Below are 16,306 nucleotides of genomic sequence, written 5' to 3' on the forward strand. Positions count from 1 at the left end.
TTCTTTGCAGCCCTGCAGAGCTCAGACACCTGTTACTGAAATACACAAAATGCCTTTCTTGGGCCAGCCCTAGTGCCAGTTTGCTGCTACTCTGTCCAACCAGGCCAATAACATAAAGTGTTGCAATTTGATAAATTATGACATCGGAAAGATCATTTGACATCATGAGTTTTTGTTTTCTCCTGTTTATAGATGGCCAAAAGAGTGTTATTTATCTTTATGCGTTTTGACAAACCTGGGCACAAGAAAAGGGATCAGTTTGTATCTTCTGTCACAGACAGAGCATTTCTCAAGAATATGGTGCTCAGGGTGAAATTCTGAAAGAGTCATCACCTCTTATAAGTATGGGCAGGGCCATGGGCTGAAGGGAACACTTACACTTCATCAATAAATTCCAAAAATAATTTTTACCTAGTCATTTACTTGGGTGGTAGGCTGAATTAGTGTGTGTGTGCTAAGTCACTTTGGTCATGTCCGACCCTTTGCAATCCTATGGACCGTAGCCTGCCAGGCTTCTCTGTTCGTGGGATAGTCTAGAAAAGAGTACTAGAGCGGGTTGCCATGCCCTTCTCCAGAGAATCTTACCAGCCCAGGGATTGAACCCTTGTCTCTTATATTTCCTGCATTGCCTGACGGGTTCTTTACCACCAGTGTTATCAGGGAAGCCTGGTAGGCTGGAAGGGGACCTTCAAAGATGTTCATGTCCTGATCCCTGAAACCTATGGATATGCTACCTTACAAAATAAAAGAGGTTCTGCAGATACAATAAAGTTAAGCATCTTAAGATGGAGAGATCATCCTGGATTATCTGGGTGGTTCCAATTATAAGGGTCCTTGTAAAAGGGAGACAGGAGGAACAGAGTCACAAAGAGAAGATGTAAGGATGAAGCAGAGGTCAGAAGAGAGAAGGTGAAACTTCGCTGGCTTTGAAGATGGAGGAAGGGGTCACAAGCCAAGCAGTGAAAGCAACTTCTAAAAAGCTGGAAAAATCAAGGAATCAGATTCTCCCCTAGAGTCTGCAGAAAGAAGCAGCCCATCTAGCCCATTTTAGATGTCTGACACCCTGGACTTCATGGAGTAAAGAATGGATGTGTGTGCTGCTTTATGCTGCTAAATGTTCAGTAATTTGCTTCAGGAATAGGAAACTAATACACCTGGAAAGCACTGGGTAGCTGTGAAGCTTGGTAGGAGAAGTTAATGAGGTATACAGACCAAGGAGTTGCTGTGGAAACCTGCAGGATGGCCAGGAACATGGGCTTTTCATCCCACACAACAAACTACATTACCCAGTGGATCAGACAGTGCATTAGCAAGTCAGATTATTTCATTTGGGTGCCTCCACAGAATGAGAGGTTACTCATACTGCGCGGTTGCTTTTCAATTGTCTCAGATTTCCCTATTGTTATAGCATCGTAATAACAAGCACGCCACAGCCCTCTCCATCAGCAGCTAGTAATTACCATTATGTAAGTATCTCATACTGTTGAAACTGCAGAAAACATTCCAAGCTGGGGAGTGGGAGAGTGAGGAGAGACTTGGCAGGAATGTCTGTAGAAGGAAGCCCATCTTCTCTGTCGTGTCTGTTGTCCTGACTGAAGGCGTTTCACAGAACTGCCCCCGTATTCAGTCTCATGTCATCTGGTGTTTTGAGGGTTCGCCTTGGCAGCTGTAGAGCAGAAGTTGTTAGCTGCTGTCCTTTTCTTTTAAGTCGGTAGGCAGAAGACAATCCCTGGAGATTTTGGAGCAGGAAAATGGAAAGATTTCCTTGTTGACAGCAGGAGTTCTCAACTAGAATCACTTGCCAGGAGGGCTTTAAAGAAAACTACCGGTGCCTAAGCCACAGTCCAGACCAATGAAATCAGAATATCTCAGGTGGGACCCAGGCTTTGGTTTGAACTGCCAGGGCACAGAACCCCAGCTTTGAAGAACCGTTTATCTGGCAGTGGTGTAATAAGTATAGGGAAGAGAACATTGCTGATAGATAGACCAACAGACAGATGATAGACAGTATATTGTTTCCTAGGGCTGCCATAGTAAAATTACTACAAACTAAGTGGCTTAAAGTAACAAAAATTTATTGTCTCATGGTTCTGGAGACTTGAAGTCCACAGTCAAGGTGTGTTGGCAGGGCCATGCTCCCTCTGAAGAGTCTGTGGGAGAATTCTTCCTTGTCTCTTCCAGCAGGCATTCTTTGGCTTCTGACTGTGTCACTCTAGTCTCTGCCTCTGTCTTCACATGGTTTTCTCCTCCATCTGTCACTTTCCTCTTATTATGAGGACACTGGTCGTTGAATTTAGGACCCGCTTTAATCCAGTATGATGTCATCCCAACCCTTACCTAATTACATCTGCAAAGATCTTGGCTCCACGTAAGGTCACACACTGAGGCTCAGGGTGGACGTGAATTTGGGGTCACTGTTCTTCTGACTACAGATAGATAGATGCCAGCCAGATGGGTGAAAGATGATGGTAGTATTGAGGAGGTGAGCAACCCATGCTCGCCCCTTGCTGGTCCCACTTCTGAGAAAGGAGGAGGTGCAGATGTTCACAGCTGGTCAACAGCGGCACATTCTTGTTCTATCCTGTGATTAGAGAAGATTGAAGGGAAGGGGAAAATATACAAGGGGCAAAATAAAGAAAGCGGGGGAGAAGGTCATATCCATACACACCCTTGTACAGATGGAGAATACTTCAAGTCAGACGAAATGAAAAAATATTCACATGTGTTTCTTTGTGGAATAACAACCTCCTCTTCTGAACATGGCCTTCCTGGGTGGCTCAGACGGTAAAGCATCTGCCTACAATGCGGGAGACCCAGGTTCAATCCCTGGGTCAGGAAGATCTACTGGAGAAGGAAATGGCAACCCACTCCAGTATCCTTGCCTGGAAAATCCCATGGATGGAGAAGCCTGGTAGGCTACAGTCCATGGTGTCGCAAGAGTCGGACACAACTGAGCAACTTCACTTCACTTTGCTTCTGAACTTATGCATATAATACTGTTATATGCTTTTATACACACATACCATTATATGTGCTTTTACAGCCGTAGGTATACATGTAAACAGTACTTCCTGGAGCGCTCCCTGGGGTAGGTCAGCTTATGCTGAAGCCCTACCTAATTGACCATTGCAGGAAGCTTCCATTCCTTTCCTACTGACCAAGCTGATTGCTGGGGTTAGGTTGGTGGAATGGTTCATGGTTTTTTTTTTCCTTCAGCAGTAGTTCTAGGGTCCAGAAAGAGGCTAAAAATTGTGAGTAAGGTGCTGTGCTACTTAAAAGCGTTTCTTATTCTCTCCCTGGGTCCTTTGGGTGGGCGGGAGGTGAGAAGCAGTGGGAATGTGGCCCACCCTCTCGTCCAGCTCCCCCAGGCCAGGCCGGGGTGGAGGGCAGAGCTGAGGATGGCTGTGCGAGGGAGGTGAAGTCGTGACAGAGAGAGGATTCCCTGGATGGGGACCCCTTTTCGCGGTTATCTTTGTTTTAGACAGCATCTCATCTCATCTCTCCGATTTGGGCCATCCTCCTAGCCCTGGTTTACTTGGGCAAAACACTGGCTTTTCTTTATAGAGCTGAGGAAAGGAACTCAGATCACCCACCGTCCACAGGTCCACAGTGAACAATGGCTGTGGCTTTTTTAAAATGACAAAGTGAACAGATTCTGGGGAGGGGGGAGTCTGAGACTGCTACTCATCAGTGATTTTATCCAAGTCTCAAACAATGAGGGACTAGATATTGGTTCACGCTAGATTTGCTGTTCATGCACCGGAAATAAAAGTCTAGCTCCCTTGCTTACAGTGTGACCTCAAGCAGGCTTCTTACTGTTACGTGTCTGTATTTTCTCCTCTGCAGAGTGGCCGGTTGCAGTGCTGTTATGGCGGTTATACAAAAATGATGTATGTTGAACACAGCATCAGGTCTAACACATGGTGAGACCTCGGTGAAGGGACTGGACATTTGAGGGCCATCTTACCCTCAGTCAACTCAGGTTCCCTAGACTCAAGACTGCATGGAATCAGGGTCCTCTTTTCCTATGTAAAAGCCGGTAGTGCATGAAAAAACAAGACCCAAACCATAAAATGATATCAAGCTCATTAAATAAATGTCACCCAGCTCCAACAATGTCAGCCACCTCCACGTATGACCAGAAACCAGCTTTCTGTATGTGCACCACATCTTACAAGAGAAGGTCACATTCTAAACAGGTTGATCTCATCCCACCATTAGTGAGTAAATTGATAAAATATTGAAAGGCTCATGGACCCATTTTTCTCCATTTTTGAAGGTTCTTTTTTTTAAAAAGGAGGAGGGGCGACAGTGTATAAACATGAATAATTTAAAATTCTACAGAATAGTAGAGGGGTGGCATTTGAAAGAATCCAAAAGAGTAAAATCTCATTATTCTGAAGTTAATTTGAAATATGAGGTTATTCAGTCCTGACTCATGACTCCCGTTGCACAAGCATTTTGAAATAGTCCTCAGGTCGCTCATCCTTGCTTTCCTTAGTTTACACATATAATAAAATGTAATATTCTAGCTTTCTTATTATCTGCTTGTGTCTTTATTTGTCATCTTTCTTCTGAAATTATTACATAATTTGAAATCTCCAATAACTTGGAGATTTCAGGTCTGCTCCTTGCCTATCCCACCCCAGGCACACACCTAATTAATTTTAAATTGAGATTTGACTGTGCTAACAGTCTTTAGCGTGACAAATTAGCATGCCTCTATCTTATAGAGGTATTTGTGAAGATTAGTTAATGAGTCATATGTTTCATATGCCTAAGTCACTCCCAGGGAGTAATTTAGGTGTTTAGGAAGCACATTAGTCACCATTTTTAGGACTCTGAAGATCACTTAGTGCATTGCTGCTGCGCCAGTGGCCACAAAGAGTTAACATACTCTTTCAATAGCTTATCTGAGTGCCCAGGAAGGACTGAGATTCTGGGGAGAAAAAAGGTACCACGTGAAAAGCAAGCATAGCAGCAGACCTGTCATATTCAAGGCTGTGACCAGGCGTTTTCTAATTCCATGACACACCTGAGCCAGTCTAACAGTTTCCATCACTTTAGCAAGCCTGGTTTCCCTTGGTCCCTGTGGCTTAGGCTGTGAGGATCAGTATCAGTGGAAAGATTGAATCCATTAGCCTGTTCTTGACAGGCTCCCTTTTTGTTAAAGCAAACAGTCCCTAGAGACCCCAGTGAAAGCAAGACGGGAAGGCTGCCCTTGTGAGTTACAGATGATACACCAAGGCTCAGAAATGTCAAGTGACTCACCCAAGGTCACACAGCAGCTCGAACATGCCAGAGCTGAGATTCAAAGAGCCTCCTGTGTACTGACCTTTTCCACACCCCCTGTCTCCCAGGGGAAGGGACCAACACCTCAGATTGGTCCAACATTCCCCATCTTGGGGAGGGCCACCCACAACAGCACACTGTGTTAACATATCTTTGTGGGCAGTTCTGGGTCACTTGGACTTGCAAGTCCACGTTCAGATTGTATTGCTTTGTGCATTCGTGTAGAAACGAATGCCCTACATCACATCTTCTCACTGGGAGGTGGGGAGACCAGTGGGGACAAAGCTTGAGACAAAGCTGGGCCAAAAATGAACAAAAAAGGCTGTGGAGGCAATGCTGCCATCTAGTGAGACATGTTTTAGCTCATCTGAGAGACTGAACAGGCCTAATACTGGGACTTTCATCATGAATTATACTGATTTCCTAAGATTAATAAATGGCAACAGGGCCCTTTCCTTGTTAATAGTGTGGTCTTTGTTGAACAGAGTAAGTAGATGTTTAAATTCGATGTCCTAACACATATGCTTTCTTCTTATTTTTTTATTACTTATTTATTTATTTTTGGTTGTGCTGGGTCTTCAGTGCTTTGTGTGGGCTTTCTCTAGTTGTGGTGCTCTTCATTGCGGTGCTCAGGTTTGTCATCGCAGTGGCTTCTCTTGTTTTTGGAGCACATGCTCTAGGCACATGACCTCAGTAGTAGCAGCTGGTGGGCTCCAGAGCACGGGCTTAGTAGTTGTGGCACATAGGTTTAGTTGCTTCGTGGCATATGGGGTCTTCCCAGACCAGGGCTCAAACCTGTGTCCCCTGCATTGGCAGGCAGATTCTTAACCAGTGGACCATCAGGAAAGTTCCCTAACGCATATGCTTTGGAAAGGACTCTGTTGGCTGAGATCTCCAGTGAAGATGGAACTCTGTTTGGGGTAGTGGATGGGGCACCCAGGTCTGCCTGTATAGTCTGGCTCACCTGCTTATGAGCTGAGTGCCTTTTTGCCGCACAAAATATCAATATCCACTTTTATATCTCTCTCCTAAGATTGTTTTAAGGATTAGGTTCACTTATTCTGAATTTGTTTTTAGTTCTAAGCGCTAGATTAATGAAATTTTACACACACACACACACACACACACACACACACACACACTTGCAAAATGAGATCCCATACTGAGAGATTCTATAAAATTGACCTCCACTGACTACCCCTAGAGCATGACTCTCTGCCTTCCTGCAGCCTAACAACACACTTAAAGGCGAGGTAGATATACCTGGGGGCCTCTCTGTTGACTCAGATGGTAAAGAATCTGCCTGCAACATAGGTGACCCAGGTTCAATCCCTGGGTTGGGAAGATCCCCTGGAGAAGGGCATGGCTGCCCACTCCAGTATTCTTGCCTGGAGAATTCCATGGACAGAAGAGCCTGTCAGGCTGCAGACCATGGGGTCCCAAAGGGTTGGACATGACTGAGCGACTGAAAACACACACACACACACACACACACACACACACTCTCACACACACACACACAGACATACCTGGAACAACACACATAAGCCTGGAAAGAAGTGATGGAATTGGTGAATTCAGAAGTCTGAGGCAGTCCTGTATCTGAGGTCAGTTTCCAGCTGTCATAGCATGACAGTTATCTTGAACATGGCTATTTCCCAGGGCTCACTCTGTAGCTTCAAGATGCATCAGAACCTATTTCAGGTAAGATTGTGTATTGGAGTTTTTGTTGATGACAACAGTTGTTTTGTTCTCCTCTAAGGACATTTAGATGGACACTCCATTTAGATGGAAAATACAATCTATCTTTTTTGATAGAATGCTTCAATGGTGTAGGTGCTTTGAGGGATTAATTGCTGCTGTTCATTAGGTGGCTCATTCCCTCCAGACACTTCAAAATCCAGTGCTGAGTCACAGTTTATGAAACTGGCCATTTAGCAGCAGCAACCATTACTATTGAGCCCTTAGGAGGTAAGAGAGGGACAGAGAGCAGAGGAATGAAAATTCTTGTCCACATGTAATGAGTAGAAAAGATGAGGGTAGCTGGTGCTTCGTGGAAAAAATGAGAAGCAGAAGGCTCTGGCCTCTAACAAGGGTAGTTTGGAAGCTTTACTATTCTAGAAAAAGGGCTCCAGATCTATTTATTATTGAGGAAGAGATACACTGATTCGTTGCTGAACGTGTGGCTGGATGGCTAAAATGGGCCAAAAATGTTTCAGCCATCGAAATGGCCTTTGCTTTGGGTACAGTGGATATGGTAAGGTGCAAAGAACCACAAATCTTAATTCCATCCCCACTTCTACCACTTACTTCATTAAAAAAACAAATCTTTTGACTGTGACACATAGCCTGTGGGATCTTAGTTCCCCAACCAGGAATTGAACCTGAGCTCCCTGCGGTTCGGCTTCCCTGATGGCTCAGATGGTAAAGAATCTGGCTGCAGTGTAGGAGACCCAGGCTTGATCCCTGAATCCGGAAAATCCCCTGGAGAAGGGAATGGCAACCCACTCCAGTATTCTTGCCTGGAGAATTCCATAGACAGAGGAGCCTGGAGGGTTACAGTCCATGGGGTTGCAAAGAGTTGGACACAGCTGATCGATCAACATTTTCACTTTGCCCTGCTGTTGGTAGTGTGGAGTTTTAACCACTGGATCACCCGGAAAGTCTTCCCACATACTTCATGACTGTAGGCAGTTTCTCTATTTGCAAAGAGGAAAACTGGAGTTCCCCCTGCCCCACATTCTGCTCTCAGCTTTGTCAGCCTTTGAACAGACAACTGAGCTTTTAACATTTTATATTCTCCTACTGGGGTGCTCAGCCATTTCTAGTATGATTTCTCTCCAAAGTTACCAAGTTCATTGTCTCTCAACTTGACAGCTCTGTGTGCATATCAATGATCTAGCGTTTCATAGTAATAGGAATAATAATTACAGCTAACACGTACTGAGTTCTCACCATATGCCAGGCACTGTGCTTGCTGCTTTGTGTGTTTCCACTCAAGCTTCACAACAGTCCTCTGAAGTAAGGAGATTGTTATGCCCATTTTAAAGATGAGGAGACTGAGGTACAAATTAATGTGAATAGACACCACCTGCATGGAGGAAGCCCACATTTTTGAACGCTGAAAAATTTAGCCAACAAGTATTTTATTCAGTGTATAGTTATTTGTTGAAATAAGTTTGATAAATTGCATTTCTGTAAGTTCATAAAAACAAGTTTTATATTAGTAATAAACTTGAGGGAATTCTGTTTTTTTCTGACTTTAATATTAAACAAGTTCTATTCTGATGATTCTCCTTATTTAGTTACTAATCCCCAGTCTTCATTCTCCTTACCTTGCCCACGTGTCCCTTCTCTCTTTTTCCTTCTTCCAATTTTATTTTAAATCACACAATCATCCTCTTGAGTGTTCTAAGACTTAATTATATAGGTTATAAATTATTCGTATGTTTCCCCTCATTCTACCCTCATAATCTCATTTTATTATGGTTTATTTGCATCTCTGAGAATGGGTGGGCAAAGGAAATAAAAGGACTTGCAATGAAAATCAGTCAATTCTATATCACTTGTTAGCAATTCATAGAAAATATTTGTCGGAAAAGGTAATGGAAACTAAAATACAGTAATTAAAAAGGAAGTCACAAATTTAAAAATCACAAACATTTCAACCTCTTAAGAGTAGTTGCTAACTTCTAACCATATAATAGGCTCAGTGGTAAATGGCATAATGCAGCATTTGAGGTTAATGGGTATAAATGTATTAATTACAGTGACTATTCATTAAATGTTTTATAAGGTGTGTATTTTCCTGAGTGGATGAGGAGTGGGAGGAACTAATTCTTGCAGAGCCCAGGTCTTCTGGCTTTGGTTTCATGTCTTCTCCATGGTACCATTCTGCCTTGTCAGTACATAGACATGAAAAGCAGCGTCACTATGTTACAATCACATACATTTATTCATCCATTCAGCAAACATTTTTTAAAATATTTATTTCTATTTTTATTTTTGGGTGTGCTGGGTCCTCTTTGTTGTGTGGGCTTTTCTCTAGTTGCAGTGAGCAGGGGCTATTTCCTAGTTGCGGTGCTCAGGCTTGTCATCGTGGTGGCTCCCCTTGTTGTGGAGCACAGGCTCTGGGGCACGCCAGCTCTAGTCGTTGTGACATGTGGACTCCATAGCTGTGGTTTCCAGGCTTTAGAGCCCAGGCTCGATAATTGTGGCTCATGGGCTTGCTTGCTCCAAGGCACGTGGGATCTTCCCAGATCAGGGGTCGAACCCGTGTCTCCTGCACTGGTAGGCAGGCCCCCCAGCAAACATTTTTTGAGACAGATATCTTGCCATACTAGTTCTGGGAGTACAAAGTACAAAGTACAGTACTTTAGACAGCTAAATTACGGCTTTGCCTGTTAGCAGTGTGGCTTGATGTAGAAGGTCGGTGAGGAGTGATGGCCTGTTCTAAGTGGCTCTCCTTGACCTGCACGTGTGTGTGTGTTGGGGGGTGCGGACAGTTGTGTGCTTACATTGGCACTGAGTGACTCTTGTGTCCTAGATGATAGGCAGGCTCTATGACCCTGACCACGGATGGTGGGCTTAGGGGGCTCCTGACGACCAGCTGGGGTTGCAACTGTGAGGAAGCTAGACCCTGACCACCCACAATGAAGAAGAATCTTGCCCCCTCCCCCTGATCTCAGTGTCCATAAATACTACAAGGGTCACAAGGATCCCACTAACTAGATTTGCAACCTGTGTTGGCATTGTTTCCTCTTTTAAACAACCTCCTTTTTAACACCATCCATTGATAAGATAAGTGAGTAACTTCATCAGCTTAACCTATGACAGAGATCACTAATCATCTTGTCACTCCCTGATCCTAGGAGGAGACAGTTCTGTCGAAGAACAGATTTAAGTCAGTATTTCCTTTCATTCGGTGTTTTGAGACACTCACAACATGCCAGGTGTCAGGGGTGGAAAAGTACAGATGAGTGAGGCTCAGCTCCCTGTACTTCCCAGTGAGGCAGTCTGACGTAGGTCAGGCTGGGGTCAGCGCCAGGGCAGAAGCGCAGACGCCATGCTAGGGGGAGCCAGACAGGAGTCCATCCGGGTATCTGGAAAAATGCATCTTCATATTGGTTACTTACATAGCTATGAATTAGATGAACTATTTATTTAACTGAACAGTAATCCAGAAATAAAGAGTAAATGTTGTATTATTGGAGGAAGTAGAGGTATATTATCCTGACTAGCTCTTGATTCCACTTTTAAAAATCTCTCTCTGCTTCCCTTGTGTGCCTGCATTAGTAGCAGGCAGGGCTGCCCTGACAGCTCCCCGGAGTGTAACCGGGTGTTGCTGTGGCCCTGTGCAGGTGGGGTAGGAGGGGAAAGCATCAGAGGCCAAGTGCAAGGCTCACTTTTCTCCCTCATCCACTTCACCCAGCCCCTGGTCATTCACTCAGGAGATGTTGTGTCCTGGGCTCCAGTTACCAACTTTGGTCTAATACATATTTATATTTTTGAGGCTCGAATAGGTCATTTTGAATCCTTGACTTAAAAGATCCTCTGGTTCCATGACTTTCACGTCAGACCCTGAGCAGCAGAGCTCTTTGCCGTCTTCCTGGTGAGTCTTTCATGGCTCATCTGTATGAGGACAAAGGTGTGACGTGGAAACTCTTGAGACTGAGATGTTTAATCTTACAGGACAAAGGCCCGTGATATGAACATTTCAGTATTTTTATCATAGTATTGAAACAACACTTTCTGAGATGATCTACATGATAACCCTATGAGTGTGTGCACATGTGTTCAGTCGTGTCCAGCTCTTTGCCACCTATGGATTGTACCCTGCCAGGCTTCTCTGTCCATGGGATTTCCAAGGCAAAGATACTGGAGTGGGTTGCTGTTTCCTCCTCCAGGGGATCTTCCTGACCCAGGGATTGAACCCAAGTTCCCTGTGTTTCCTGTATTGCAGGTGAATTCTTTACAGTGAGCCACCAGGGAAGCCCTGATAACTTTCTGAATCGATACTATTGGGAGAAGTAGAAAAGTAGCTCACATTGAAAATGTTTTTCCTTGAAAAATAATACTAAAGTGACTATTAGAATCATGCACTTTTAATTAGTGAAGAAAAAAATGTCTCCTTTAAATGCCTAGTCACATAAATGTCACAGTCTTGATTTGCCCAGATTTGCTCTTTTTTTCTCTTGCCTTGCACATATGATGCTGTTAGCATTTATCGCCGTGTTTGGAAACTGCCAAGATAATGACTGTGCTAATTAATCTGGTCCCATGTATTTTCACCATCAACAGGAGCATGACTGAGTGGGTCCCTCATTCCTTTCACATCTGTCTCCTGCCTTCCCTGGGGAGGAGCAAGTCTGAGTCATCATGATGTGGATATTTATGATCCTCAATAATTTTAAGATTGCAAAGTTTTCCTGAAACTGACAAGTTTGAGAATCACTAACCAATTGCTTAACCACTGAGGAACATGAGGATTTAATTTTCTTTCATCACCACCCACCCCATTCCTACACCACAGATATGCTTATTTCTTGCCTTCCCATTGCTCCAACAATTTTGATTCGATTATTATGATCATATAAAGGCTATAGAAAGGTATTGCTATGACATATAAAGGGTATTTACAGTTGATCCATTTAACTGTAGTTACTTTTCCTTGAAGTATACGAGAGGGGTAAATTTTGATATTTTGGATCTGAACTATCTCTATTCTTTCTTGACACTTAATTAATCATTTTTGTCTAGAAGAGACCAAGTGGCTCAGTGGTAAAGAAACCACCTGCCAATTCAGGAGACCTGGGTTCGATCCTTAGGTCGGGAAGATTCCCTGGAGAAGGAAATGGCAACCCATTCTAGTATTCTTGCCTGGGAAATCTCATGGACAGAGGAGCCTGGCGGGCTACAGTCCATGAGGTCACAAAGGAGTAGAATACAACTTAGCGACTAAACAATAGAGTTCTAGGTTGCAAGTCATTTCCCCTCAGAATTGTAAAGGTATTTCTCTAACGACTTTTTAACTTCCAGTGTTTATGCAGAAAATCTGAATCTTGATCATTTATATACAACATTTCTCATCTCTGTCTCTGCTTTCTCTTAAGGAGTCTTTTATCCCTAATGTTAAATTTCGGAGATGTGTTTTGGTGTGGATCTATTATTATCCTTTGTTCTTGCACTTCACTGACCCTTCTATCTACAATATCATGTTAACCTATTCTAGGAAATTTTATTTCTTTGAGAATTTTCTTCCCCTTCATTTCCCTTGTTTATTCTTTCTGGAGCTCCTATTATTAGGTCTTATGGTCTGGTTTAAAAAAAATTATCTTTGCTTTTCTATCTGCCAAACACTTTTTTTCATTTTCCCATATTTTCTGTAAGATTTCTTCAATTTTATCTATTAACCATTTTATTAAGATTTTCATTTTTGCTATCGTAGTTTTAATTTCCAAGAGCTTCTTTTTGTCGTTGTTGTTATTGTTCTCCAAATTTTCCTTTATTAAATGGCATTCCATTCTTGCTTTATGGATATAATATTTTCATTCATCTCTCTGAGAATATTATTGAAAGTGGGTTTTGTTTTGTTCTCTCTTAGTTTTCCTTCCTCTGTAGTCTCTCTTTCCTCAAGATGGTTTTTTTATTCTCTTTTGTCTTAGATGCTTTCTTCAAACATTTGGTGCTCCTTGGCTGACTGATCATGTTTATGAAGGAGGCACAAAATAGGTGAATGGAGGAGCATGGAAGGGGACTGAGTCTGGTTTTACCTGTGCAATGACCTAAAGGAAACATTAAAAATTTTTTCTTTAGTTCTTTTCTTTGGGGTTGTTCCAACTCCCTTAGAAAAGACTCTTCTTCTAACCTGGTGGGTGCTAGTTTTCTGGGACCCGAGAGGAGGAAGACAAGAGAGATCTCAAATTCTGTATGTAAACTTTGAGTTAATTCCTCCTTAATTACTTCCCTACATACAACTGTGCTTAGTGGGTTATAGTCTAGAGACCCTGGGTTTTATCATCTCAGAGAATAAACCTTTAGACTCTGCCAGGGTGGGAAGGTGCAACCACCCGGAGCAGAGAAAGGGATCTGGAGTTCTAACTACATTTTCTTTTTTTCCTTTTTATTCTTAAATTTTATTTTATTTTATTTTAGTTGGAGGATAATTGCCTTACAGTATTGTGTTGGTTTTTGCCATGTATCAACATGAATCTGCCATAAGTATATTTATGTCCTCTCCCTCTCGAATCTCCCTCCCACCTCATACCACCCTTCTAGGTTATCATAGAGCACCTGATTTGAGCTCCCTGCCTCGTACGGTAAACTACCACTGGCTGTCTAATTTTGCGTATGGTAATGTGTATGTTTCAATGGTGATCTCTCAGTTTGTCCCACCCTCTCCTTCCCACTCTGAGTCCACAAGTCTGTTCTCTATGTCTGCATCTCCATTACTACCCTGCAGATAGATTCATCAGTACCATCTTTCTAGATTCCATATATGTGCATTAATATATGATATTTGTCTTTCTCTTTCTGACTTACTTCACTCTGTATAATAGGCTCTAGGTTCATCCACCTTATTAGAATTGAGTCAAATGTGTTCCTTTTTATGGCTGAGTAATATCCATTGTGTATATGTACCACAACTTCTTTATCCATTCATCTGTCGAGAATGGACATCTAGGGAGCTCTAGCTACTTCTTAAACAGAGTTTAAAAATCAATCCCTTTGACTTAGTTCAATCACGTTTACTTCCAGTGATGCTGTCAACTCTTGATCCTTTTATAGGTTTCAAGGTGTAAACTGGGTTGTTTGCAACTTGACTATCACTGGCTTGGGACTCATCTTTCTTGGGTCTGCTGACTTAGTTGCTACTCACCTGTTTGGGTTCCAGCTTACATAATTATATTGCAGTTGCTTCCTTTCTCATTTTCTTCAGCTTTGTAAGTTTCTATCCTCTTAAGTATTCTTTATTGTCATTTTATTAAGGTTTTAGGAAAGAACAGTCCTAAGTGCATGTATTGAGCCCACCATGTTTAACCAGAAGGGTTTTTTTTTTAAAATATTTAAAAAGCATAAAAATAACTTTCATACTCAGTATTAAATAAAAGTACCTTCTGTATTATATTAGTAGATGAATTTGCTAAGACAAAGAAGCATTTATTCAGCTCCTATTTCTTGAATAAAGTTATTTATTTATTTTAAGAAATTTACCAGTATCTGCAATATATAGGCCTAACAGAAAAGTAAGCAACTTGATTTTCGTTCCAACCTTGAACAATCATAATGTAATATCAGGTTCAAACTCAAGTAGATGTGGGCAGATACATGTGTTGAAGATAAAGAGACTTTTGGGGCGTTTCAAGGATGTTCTGGTTTTTCAGGATGGAATTTTTTATGATCTTGATTTAGTTGACTAGTTCATTCTTTTCTTTCCCTTTTATTTTCCAGAAACAGGCCATTTTATGTCATAAAAGTAAAAGATAAGTTTGGTAGTGTGGTGGCAACACAAGGTCAGGAAACTATGGACCTTCCTTGTCCACTAAGAAGCAACCCAGGAGCAGGTAGACTTCCATGGACTCTGCTACCTGGAAATAAGCTCTGCAGACCCAGTGGTGTGCTAGAGCCCATGACTGGGCCATGGAGGGAGAACTTGCATCTTTAGAAATGGGCAATGCTGCAAATCAAGATATTTTTCCTGCTCTTAAAATCCTTACCAGCACATCATGCCTAGACCTGATGTTACTCTCAGGGCACCCTGGTGAACTCCTAAAGCTTCATAATTATCATTGTTGTTATTCAGTTGCTAAGTCATGTCTGACTCTGAGACTCCATGGACTGTGGACCACCTGGCTCCTTTCTCCATGGGATTCTCCAGGCAAGAATACTGGAGTGGGTTTCCATTTCCTCCTTCAGAGGATCTTCCCAACCCAGAGGTCAAACCCATGTCTCCTGTATTGCAGGCAGATTCTTTATCACTGAGCCACCTGAGAAGCCCCAATTATGTCATTATATCAACATTATAGACATTGTATTTACTTGTCCTACTGTGGCCCAGGGAGGCCAGGTGAAACTGGGAAAAATACAAAATTTGGAGCCAGACAGCTTGACATTTAGATCCTTCTGGACATTTAGATCTGGCTACTTCTAACTCTGTGACCTTTGGCAAACTTCTCTCAGCCTCATCTTCACTCTCTGAATCTGTAAAACGGAAACCCTATTTTTACCTAGCAGGATTGTTGTAAAAATAAACAACAGCGCATCTGCCCTCCCCAGCTATGTCCTATGGGAAACCCTGGCTCTGTGGGCAGGTACCTCTGTGGCCTGTTTCTGTTTCCCAGCAGGGTTGTGACATCATTAGTTAGGACCCTCATTTTTATAACAAAATAATGAACTTTACCTTTTGTTTATTTGGTCTCTAAAATGTATGAAGCCCCTAATTCAAAAATATAGAATGAGTATACTATACTCACACAAGAGTATGATCTGAAGCTTTCTTCTCTCCAGGGCTCAGAATCCCTGAGGATGAGAAGTTTGGTTAAGGGTCAACAATTTAAAATGGGCTTCCCAGGTAGCGCTAGGGGTTAAGAACCTGCCTGCCAATGCAGGAGATGCAAGAGACATGGTTTGATCCCTGAATTGGAAAGATCCCCTGAAGGAAGGTACAGCAACCCGATCTTGTATCCTTGCCTAGAGAGCCCCATGGACAGAGAAGCCTGGCGGGCTACAGTCCACAGGATTGCAAAGAGTTGGACATGACTGAAGTGACTTAGCACAATTTAAAATAGGACTTACAGGTTATCCAGCTATTCTGCTACATCTTAGAATAAGGTTAAAATACTGAAGAAGATATTTGTGCACTTGTACCAAGTCAACTTAACCCTTTCTATAATCAAGAATTGTGTCTTGATCTACCTTCAAGCTTTCATCAGAAATTACTACAAAAAAATTACTTCAATTTTGCTCAGCATTTGCCGTGAATTTTGAGGAGGAACACTGATTTTCCATTGCATGG

General features: G+C 42.5%; 1 protein-coding gene and 1 non-coding gene across 2 annotated transcripts in view; both read left to right on the forward strand.

The window, feature by feature from the left end:
* Positions 1–16,306, forward strand: part of KIF26B (kinesin family member 26B) — a 505,242-nt gene that overhangs the window by 200,048 nt on the left and 288,888 nt on the right.
* On the forward strand, positions 2,767–2,838 carry TRNAC-ACA (transfer RNA cysteine (anticodon ACA)). Its single transcript has one exon. It is a non-coding gene; the product is annotated as a tRNA-Cys (tRNA).

The sequence above is a fragment of the Odocoileus virginianus genome, chromosome 11 (genome assembly GCF_023699985.2).
Source record: "Odocoileus virginianus isolate 20LAN1187 ecotype Illinois chromosome 11, Ovbor_1.2, whole genome shotgun sequence".
In the NCBI taxonomy this organism is placed as follows: Eukaryota; Metazoa; Chordata; class Mammalia; order Artiodactyla; family Cervidae; genus Odocoileus; species Odocoileus virginianus.